The 10,251-nt window shown below is 41.9% G+C and overlaps 1 protein-coding gene across 2 annotated transcripts in view; it reads right to left on the reverse strand.

Moving 5' to 3' along the window:
* The window catches only part of LOC310722610 (uncharacterized protein), a 676,055-nt gene that overhangs the window by 35,758 nt on the left and 630,046 nt on the right, over positions 1 to 10,251 (reverse strand). The gene's annotated exons all lie outside the window — the stretch shown is intronic.

Consider the following 10,251-nt stretch of genomic DNA (forward strand, 5'->3'; position numbering starts at 1 on the left):
CTGGACATTGCATAAATAAAAACAGTTCTCACCTGCTGTGAGTTATTTATTAATGTTTTATTTATTAATAATTGCTAAGCTGAGCATTGCCTAGCAGCAGAAAATCATTATACTATAAGATGCTGTGGTGGGTCAGAAAGGCAACATAATCACAGACTTGCCATTGTTTTGTCTGTTTGCATTGGAGTTTCTATCCAAACAGATTTCAGCCGTCACATTACGTTTTGCCGGGGTCAAAAGAAACTTTCGGTTGCTGACTCTAAAAGAAAGGATTAGAGTCAGCACCTGTGGGCTTTTTTTTTTTAGCATAAACTCCATGTTGCTTGAAGATGTAGCTTAAGCTAGTCAGATTCTGATTTGGCCACTCCAGGGCCCCCTAAAAAGTGGCTGATCACCTAACAACAGGTGCTGATGCTACCACATCTATAGCAATCTGCACTAATTTGAATATATTTGTGTGGATTTAATAGCTGTTTTTCATTCCTCAATGGCTGTGAGAAGATATTGATTTGATAACAGATATACAACCCCAATTCCAAAAAAGTTAGAATGCTGTGTTAAATGTAAATTAGAACCAGAACGCAATGATTAGCACATTTTATAAATCCATATTTTATTTACAATAGAACATAGAAAGCATATCAAATATTTCAACTGAGGAAATACACCATATTAAGAAAAAAATTATTGGCTGCAACAAAAGTTTGGAAAAAGAAACAGTTTGCAACTAATAAAGTTAATTGTCAACAGGCCAGTAAGATGATTGGGTATAAATAGTGTGTCTTAGATGGGCAACACTTCACCAATCTGTGAAAGACAAATTGCGGAACAATTTCAGAATTATGTTCCTCAACACATAATCAGAAACGGTTAAAGATATCATCATGCACAGTACATAATATAGCAAAAGTTTAAAAAACAGAAAAAATCTGTGCACAAGAGACATGGGTGAAAATCAGTATTGGATGGCTGTGATCTTTGGGCCCTCAGGTGGCAATGCTTTTAAAACAGCCATGATTATGTATTGGAAATCACTAGATAGGTTCATTAACACCTCCAGAGATTATTGCCTGTGAACAAATGCAGGTTATCCATCCATCCACTCTGGGCCAGAGCTCATTTTATATGTACTGAGACAAAGTGGAAAACCGTTCTGTGGTCAGACAAATCGGAATTTTTATTTCTTTTTGGAAACGATGGACACCATGTCCTCTGGACTAAAGAGGAGAGGGACTATCTGGCTTGTTATCAGTGCTCAGTTACATAAAACCACATCTCTGATGGTATGGGTTTGCATTAGTGGCTGTGGAATGAGCAACTTACATCTTTGGAAAGGCTCCATCAATGCTGAACAGTATATACAGGTTTTATAGCAACAAATGATTCCATCCAAAAAAATGTCTTTTTCATGGAAGACCTTGTATATTTGAACAAGACAATGCTAACTGCATACTCCATTTATTACAATAGTATGGATTTGTAGACTAAGAGTCTGTTGCTGAACTGGCCTGCCTGCAGTCTAGACCCTAGTTTGAAAACATTTGGCACATCATGAAACAAAAAGACAACAAAGGACACCCAGAAAGGTTGAGCATATGGGGCAACATTCCTTAATCAAAACTTCAGCAACTGGTCTCCTAAGTTCCCTTGAAATATGCGGACAGAACATGTGATGCTACACAATGGTAAACATCCCAACCTTTTTTGAGATTTGTGGCAGCCATCAAATTCACAATGACTTTATTTTGAATTGGCATTGGTGATGGTATTCTGATAGAGTATTCTGCTGATGGTATTCTTTATCTGTGTCCTAATAAAGGACCAGTATGTACTTATTGATAAAGACTTCTAATCACTTTTGTATTTCATACCGGATCGGTCGAGCCCCGGTTAACAACGACCGCCACAGGTATCATTAGCCGACAGGGTATTGGTGAAAATTGGGCTACTGTTGGCCGAAGGAGGAGAAGGAGAGGAGGAAGACATCTACAGAGACGGCAGGGAAAGGAGCAGTGCAGGAGAGTGGAGGTTCAGGTTGGTACTTTAAATGTTGGTACTATGACGGGTAAAGGGAGAGAGGTAGCTGATATGATAGAGAGGAGAAAGGTAGATATGCTGTGTGTTCAGGAGACCAAGTGGAAAGGGAGTAAGGCCAGGAACATTGGAGGTGGATTTAAACTGTTTTATCATGGTGTGGATGGAAAGAGAAATGGTGAATGAAGTAGGGGTGATTCTGAAGGAAGAGTACAGTAAGAGTGTAGTGGAGGTGAAGAGAGTTTCTGATAGGGTGATGATCGTGAAGGTGGAAGTTGAAGGGATGATGATAAATGTCATCAGTGCCTATGCTCCACAAGTTGGCTGTGAGATGGAGGAGAAGGAAAGATTCTGGAGTGAATTAGATGAAGTGGTAGATAGTGTACCTAGGAAATAATGATTGGTGTTTGGGGCAGACTTTAATGGGCATGTAGGTGAAGGGAACAGAGGTGATGGGTAGGCATGGTTTTAAGGAGAGGAATGTGGAAGGGCAGATTGTGGTTGATTTTGCTAAAAGGATTGAAATGGCAGCGGTGAACACTTATTTTAAGAAGAAGGAGGATCATAGGGTGACATATAAGAGTGGAGGAAGGTGCACACAGGTGGACTATGTGCTATGCAGGAGATGCAACCTGAGATTGGAGACTGTAAGGTGTTGGCAGGGGACAGTGTAGCTAGACAGCATCGGATACTGGTCTGTAGGATGGTTTTGGAGGCGAAGAAGAAGAGGAGGAGAGTGAAGACTGAAAGAAGAATAAGATGGTGGAAACTGAAGGAGGAAGAGTGTAGTGTAAGGTTCAGGGAAGAGGTCAGACAGAGGCTCAGTGGTGTTAAGGAGGTTGTTGGATGATTGGGCAACTACTGCAGGAGTGATGAGGGAGGCAGTTAGAAAAGCATTCGGTGTAACATCTGGAAATAGAAAGCAAGACAAGGAGACGTGGTGGTGGAATGAGGAAGTGCAGGAGAGCATAAGGAGAAAGAGGTTAGCAAAACAGAAGTGGGATAGACAGAGTGATGAGAAAAGTAGGCAGGAGTACAAGGAGATGCGGCAGCAGGTTAAGAGGGATGTGGCGAAAGCCAAGGAAAAGGCATATGAGAAGCTGTATGAGAGGTTGGACACTAAGGAAGGAGAAAAGGATTTGTACCGGTTGGCCAGGCAGAGGGACCGAGCTGGGAAGGATGTACTGCAAGTTTGAGCAGTAAAGGATGGAGAGGGAAATGTGTTGACTAGTGAGAAGAGTGTGTTGAGAAGGTGGAGGGAGTATTTTGAGCAGCTGATGAATGAGGAAAATCAGAGAGAGAGAAGGTTGGATGATGTGGAGTTGGTGAAGCAGGAAGTAAATAGGATTAGTAAGGAGGAAGTGAGAGCAGCGATTAAGAGGATGAAGAGTGGAAAGTCGGTTGGATCAGATGACATACCAGTAGAAGCATGGAGATGTTTAGGAGAGATGGCAGTGGAGTTTTTGACCAGATTGTTTAACAGGATTTTGGAAGGTAAGAAGATGCCTGAGAAATGTTGAAGAAGTGTGCTGGTACCGATCTTTAAGCATAAAGGAGATGTGCAGTCTTGCAGTAACTACAGGGGAATTAAGTTGATCAGTCACACCATGAAGTTATGGGAAAGAGTAGTGGAAGCCAGGCTGAGAGAAGAGGTGACCATCTGTCAGCAACAGTATGGTTTCATGCCGAGGAAGAGCACCACAGATGCCTTATTTGCTTTGAGAATGTTGATGGAGAAGTTTAGAGAAGGACAGAAGAAATTGCATTGTGTATTTGTGGATTTAGAGAAAGCGTACGACAGGGTGCCGAGAGAGGAGTTGTGGTATTGTATGAGGAAGTCAGGTGTGTCAGAGAAGTATGTGAGGGTGGTGCAGGACATGTATGAGGACAGTGTGACGGCAGTGAAGTGTGCAGTAGGAACGACAGACTGGTTCAGGGTGAAGGTTGGACTGCATCAAGGATCGGCCCTGAGCCCTTTCCTGTTTGCAGTGGTGATGGACAGGTTGACGGGTGAGGTCAGACAGGAGTCTCCCTGGACTATGATGTTTGCGGATGATATTGTGATTTGTTGTGAGAGTAGGGAGCAGGTTGAGAAGAGCCTGGAGAGGTGGAGATATGCGCTGGAGAGAAGGGGAAAGAAACTCAGTAGGAGTAAGACAGAATACATGTGTGTGAATGAGAGGGAGGGCAGTGGAGTTGTGCGGTTGCAGGGAGAAGAGCTGGAGAAGGTGGAGGAATTCAGGTACCTGGGGTCAACAGTGCAAAGTAATGGAGAGTGTGTTAGAGAAGTGAAGAAAAGAGTGCATGCAGGGTGGAGTGGGTGGAGAAGAGTGACAGGAGTGATTTGTGATAGTAGGGTATCTGCAAAAATGAAAGGGAAAGTTTATAGGTCTGTGGTGAGACCTGCAATGTTGTATGGATTAGAGACAGTGGCATTGAGTAAAAGACAGGCGGTGGAGCTGGAGGTAGCAGAGCTGAAGATGTTGAGGTTTTCATTGGGAGTGACAAGGATGGATAAGATTAAAAATGAGTTTATTAGAGGGACAGCGCATGTAGGATGTTTTGGTGACAAGGTGAGGGAGGCGAGATTGAGATGGTTTGGACATGTGCAGAGGAGGGACATGAATTATATTGGTAAAAGAATGCTGAGGATGGAGCCACCAGGTAGGAGGAAAAGAGGAAGGCCAAGAAGGAGGTTCATGGATGTGGTTAAGGAAGACATGCAGGTAGTTGGTGTGAAAGAGGCAGATGTAGAGGACAGGGTGGTATGGAGACAGATGATCCGCTGTGGCGACCCCTAATGGGAGCAGCCGAAAAAAGAAGAAGAAGAAGAAGAAGAAGAATCACTTTTGTAAGTCGCTCTGGAGTAGGGTGATTTTTACAATGTAAAATGTAAGTGTGTATCAATATTACAGGAGGCCAGAAAGTGCACTTACAATGTAGTACAGATTTAGAGCTAACGCACACTGAGCACCCACGCTCCTGATTGTGCGTTTCAAGCAATTGGATGTGTGTGTGTGTGTGTGTGTGTGTGTGTGTGTGTGTGTGTGTGTGTGTGTGTTTGTATGTGTGTATGGGAGTTAATCATAAAGTGCATTATCACTGGGCTCCAAAGCTAATCAGTCTGTAATCTACTATAAGGAAACCGATTATTTATACTTGCACACCATGCCATGTTCATCGTGTAGGCATACAATGGGGAGATTACAAACTAACAATGACAATAAAGTAACACACACACACACATACACAATGTACTCTGAAATGAAAGCATAGAACAAATAAACAATTGGACTTAAAAAGTAATCATGAAATCGTTTTGTTAAACAATATATAATAAACATTTTTGACTTATTAAATTAACCAACATTTATGCAGATACAACCTGTGAACACACTCGTGACATTCTTTCTAAGACCAAAATCAAATATTGTAAGGTTTTTCCCAACACTGTTGCAGAACTTCCCACAAATATGTTGAAGTCTACTTTGCTTTGCTTCATCTTGGTCATCCTAAAGTAGTTTGATGGGGTTTAAGTCTGGAGACAGTTCAATGATAGGGAAGTGGAAGCTCAATGGTTAAGGCTCTAGGTTACTGTTCAGAAGGTCAGGGGTTCAAGTAGCAGCACTCCCAAGCTGCCATTGTTGGGCCCTTGAGCAAGGACCTTATCTTACCCTGTTCCAGGTGTGCTGCATAATGGCTGATGGAATATCCTGAAATATCCATGTGACGAAAGAATTTTACTGTAGTTCTGACACAGCCTTAAGGTAGGTATTAGGTCATTATCTTGCTGTAGAATAAACCCCTGACCAACTAGACATATCCCAGAGAGAATTGCAAAATTCTGTGGTAGTAGTTTTGGTTCCAGCTGTCACTCACTCTCTGCAATTTGCAGATTCTGGATCCAGCAAAATATGGATGATCTGCTGTGGCAACCCCTAATGGGAGAAGCCGAAAGAACGTTTTATTTTTTTTATAATCATTAAATACATACATAAAAATCATTGATACACAATTTGTTCATTGTGATTTGTCCATGTAGTTTGAACAGATTTCATAACTGATAATGTAAACATTTAAATTTTATCGGCATTTGGCACTGCAGCTTACGGTGTTCTCAGTTATACAGCTGAGCAATTGAGAGTTAAGTGCCTTGCTCGAGGGCCCAGCAGTGGCCAATTGTTGGTGCTGGGATTTGAGCCCCTGACCTTCCGAGTAGAAGTCTGACATATTATCCACTGAGCTACCATTTCCTTTTTACAACAACAGTCAGGCATCAGTACCATTTGAAAGCTGCTGCTTAAGCAGACGAGAGGATAGTGGATATTACACCGGATCTTTTCACAGAGACTGTATTGTAAAGGTCACCATACAATGCCAGGAATGATATGATAATTACTCCGATCTCTCATGGAGATGCACGACTGCAACTTATAAGTGCTTGTCCATAATCAATAATCCTAATTTGCCACTCAGATGGCCACTGGACATGAAAAAATAATTATTTCACAGTCTGTTGGTGTGAAAATGCAGGACTGAGGGGTTCAGCAGCACACGAAGGCTTCGTTCTAATCAGAGACGATGCCACGGTAATTAAATTGAGCTCGTTTGAGATTAGCTTACATTGTGAAAATTGCTTCGCAGGATAGATGCAGAATAATGAAAAGCAAAAAGGGACTTTGCTGGAGTGTGAAACTTTGGTCTGCACCGAGAAGTTCTGTTCAAGTGGGTTGAGCACCTCAGGGTTTAGGAATTGCTCAAAGACTCAACAGTGGCTGCGGGTTTTAACTCATGCTTAACTGTACGCAAGAGCAAACATTTTCAAGGGTCAAATTTGCCCAAATTTCCAAGTATCCAAAATAGAAATTTATATATCCTCAGGTCATGTATTACCTTTGCAGAAGAGAAAAAAACTTTTTCATTACCATTTTGGTCTGATTCTGACCTGGTCTGGTCATCAATGTCTCAACTTCTGATACCATGGCTGGCTCTAGAAATTAGGGTACCGGTGGAAATTGGGCTACTGTTAGCCGAAGGAGGAGAAGGAGAGGAGGAAGACGTCTACAGAGACGGCAGGGAAAGGAGCAGTGCAGGAGAGTAGAGGTTCGGGTTGGTACTTTAAATGTTGGTACTATGATGGGTAAAGGGAGAGAGGTAGCTGATATAATAGAGAGGAGAAAGGTAGATATGCTGTGTGTTCAGGAGACCAAGTGGAAAGGGAGTAAGGCCAGGAACATTGGAGGTGGATTTAAACTGTTTTATCATGGTGTGGATGGAAAGAGAAATGGTGAATGGTGTAGGGGTGATTCTGAAGGAAGAGTACAGTAAGAGTGTAGTGGAGGTGAAGAGAGTTTCTGATAGGGTGATGATCGTGAAGGTGGAAGTTGAAGGGATGATGATAAATGTCATCAGTGCCTATGCTCCACAAGTTGGCTGTGAGATGGAGGAGCAGGAAAGATTCTGGAGTGAATTAGCTTTCACTTAGCTTTCAACTTTCTCATTACCATATTGGTCTGATCCTGACCTGGTCTGGTCAGCAATGTCTCAACTTCTGATACCATGGCTGGCTCTAGAAATTAGTCCTCTTAACTGTAATCCAGCAGGATACACTTTGTATAATTTTTTTATGATCACACTTTGTCTGACTTCTGTAATCAGATTTGTGCAGCAAGGGTTGCCCTCTTGTCAGGGTTTAAGCAAATTAATACACAATGCAAGTATATATATTTTTATGCCAATAGGATAGGAGATTGTTGAGCTAAATAAGCAGATTTCAAATCTGATGTGCTGTCACTTCTCTAATAAACCCAGAGGCCTAAAACATGAACTGCGAATACTGATGAAGCTATTAAAACCCGATAATTTCTGTGTCATAGTCAATTAAAATCAGCTTGCACTTGGTTGATGTCAGCTGGTGAGCATCTTCGTGAATCTGGAGCTCTGTGAAAGCTCAGCATCTCTTTATATCACACAGTCAACTGAGACGAAAAAAAAAAAAAAACAACACAGAAAAAACTGACCTCCAAATTCTTATGAGTGCACCCCTTGAGGTTAATTTCAGAACTGCATGCACATGTTTCACTCCATTGATGATGAGTGATTCCCCAGGCCTCTTGAAAATGAAAACCTTGAAAATTCATATGATGGAGCCACAGGAGTGTATTCTGAACTGAGGATTCTGACCATCAGTCACTGGGGCTCTGAACGACATTAAAGAAAGTGTCACAAATTGATGTAACCCATACAGGAGTGGACAAGGGCATTCCAAGGGATTGAGTGAAGAGGAACTGCCAGTTTTCCTTGATCAAATCATTTGGTAAATTAAGGCAAGCTGTTTGTCATTGGAAGGCATTGAAAATTCTACTTGTGTGATAAAGGTGGTCTCCACAATTGACCCAGCTGGTCCCAGCTCCTCTAACTCCAGAACAACTATTATCAAAGGCATTTGGACCACCTCTCAACATGGTTTAAAAAAAACTGAATTGGTAAATCTGTTGCACCCCATCTCCACTTGCCTGACCTTATAATTAACTACCACAACTTCATCAATTTGCTCTTGCCTCCTGGCGAGTTCACTTTGCACTTCATCTCCCAGTGCAAAATCATATAGTCAAGCGCCCCTGTTATAAATTCTGGATTGGCCTTTTCCCACCTCCACCAAATTCTCCAATGTGTGCAGTTTTTTCTTAGGATGTAGGACCTTTCATACTGCAAATAACAACGAATAAGCCACTTGTTCCGGTTCCATGCATATTCCATGAATATTCCATTCAACATTCACTTCCTATTCGCTGTATAATAATATCCACTCTCCTGGGAAGATGTTCCACTTGATTGTGTGGAGATTTATGCTCATTTAGCCACATGGGTGTTAGTAAAGTTTGGAACTGAGGTAGGTGAGGTGAGGAGGCCTGGGGTGCAGACCTTGGGGTGAGTTCCAATTTATCCTAAGGATTTCCATTAGGGTTGGTCTTCCATTCCAACCCATGTAAATATCTTTGTGCTGGAACATGTTTTGATCTGCTAGTTCAAGTAAAGTGAAAATGGAATGCATCCAAAGACATCTTATACAATTGTGTGTCTCTAGCTTAGTCAGGTGTCCTAATACAGCTTTCCATATAATGAACACAGTGCCTTGGTCTGTCAGGACTTCTTTTAGGATTCGGACTCAGGGGTGATAACATGGAACAGTGCTATGATATGTTGCGTAAAGGCAATACTTTCAGGTTTTGCATTACATGGTCCACCGAAAAACTATAAAACTAAGATTTTGTGCAGTCCATTCTCCCCCATGTGGCCAGATGTGGTCAAGAGGAATTCTTTTAAAAGGGACCTCGATTGTGGTAATGAATGGAAAGGGGTGGCTGGAAAGTTCTTCAATATCTGATATTTGCAAAATGCTTCACATTACCTACAAACACTGCTTCAAATACTAGCAATGAGATATTTTACGGGGTTGTCTTGACCTACATGCTTCACTATTAGGATAGAGAGAGCTGCCTGAATTAACAATTTCTGCTTGGAGACGTCTTGGAGCTGCTCAACGTATATGAATAGGCAACATGCAGAAGTGCTGATGGTGCTGTTCCAGGGTGCACTGGACCAACTGCTAAATAAACCGTTTTTAAACCAGTGGTTAGGACTCCATCAAGTTAAATCTTCCTGAAGGTTCAGAAAAAGAAAACCTGGAGGCAAGTTTGTGACTAGTCAAAAAAAATAATTTTCATTTCCATCATTTTACTTTCATTTTATATAATGTTGTATTTTTGTAATAACTGTGAGCAATTATTAAGTTCAGAAGTTACAAATAAGTTTCAGTTTTGCTTATTACCTCATCAGCTCTTTTGATTACTTGTCAATATAAAAACTTTCTTTTCGGCTTCTCCCGTTAGGGGTCGCCACAGCGGATCCTCCGCACGTTTGATTTGGCACATGTTTTACGCTGGATGCCCTTCCTAACGCAACCCTCCCCAATTTATCCGGGCTTGGGACCGGCACTAAGAGTGGCTGGGGACGGTTCCCTGACCGGGAATCGAACCCGGGTCGCAGCGGTGGGAGCGCTGCATCTTAACCACTAGACCACCAGGGGACCAATTACTTGTCAATATAACACGTAACAAATGTATCAATACTGCCCTCTACTGGAAAAGATACATTGGCGCACTGATACCTAATAAGAATTTATGTACACATACGCGTACAAAAGAGGAAAGGAAG

This window comes from Silurus aristotelis (genome assembly GCF_946808225.1).
Source record: "Silurus aristotelis genome assembly, chromosome: 29".
Taxonomy (NCBI): Eukaryota; Metazoa; Chordata; class Actinopteri; order Siluriformes; family Siluridae; genus Silurus; species Silurus aristotelis.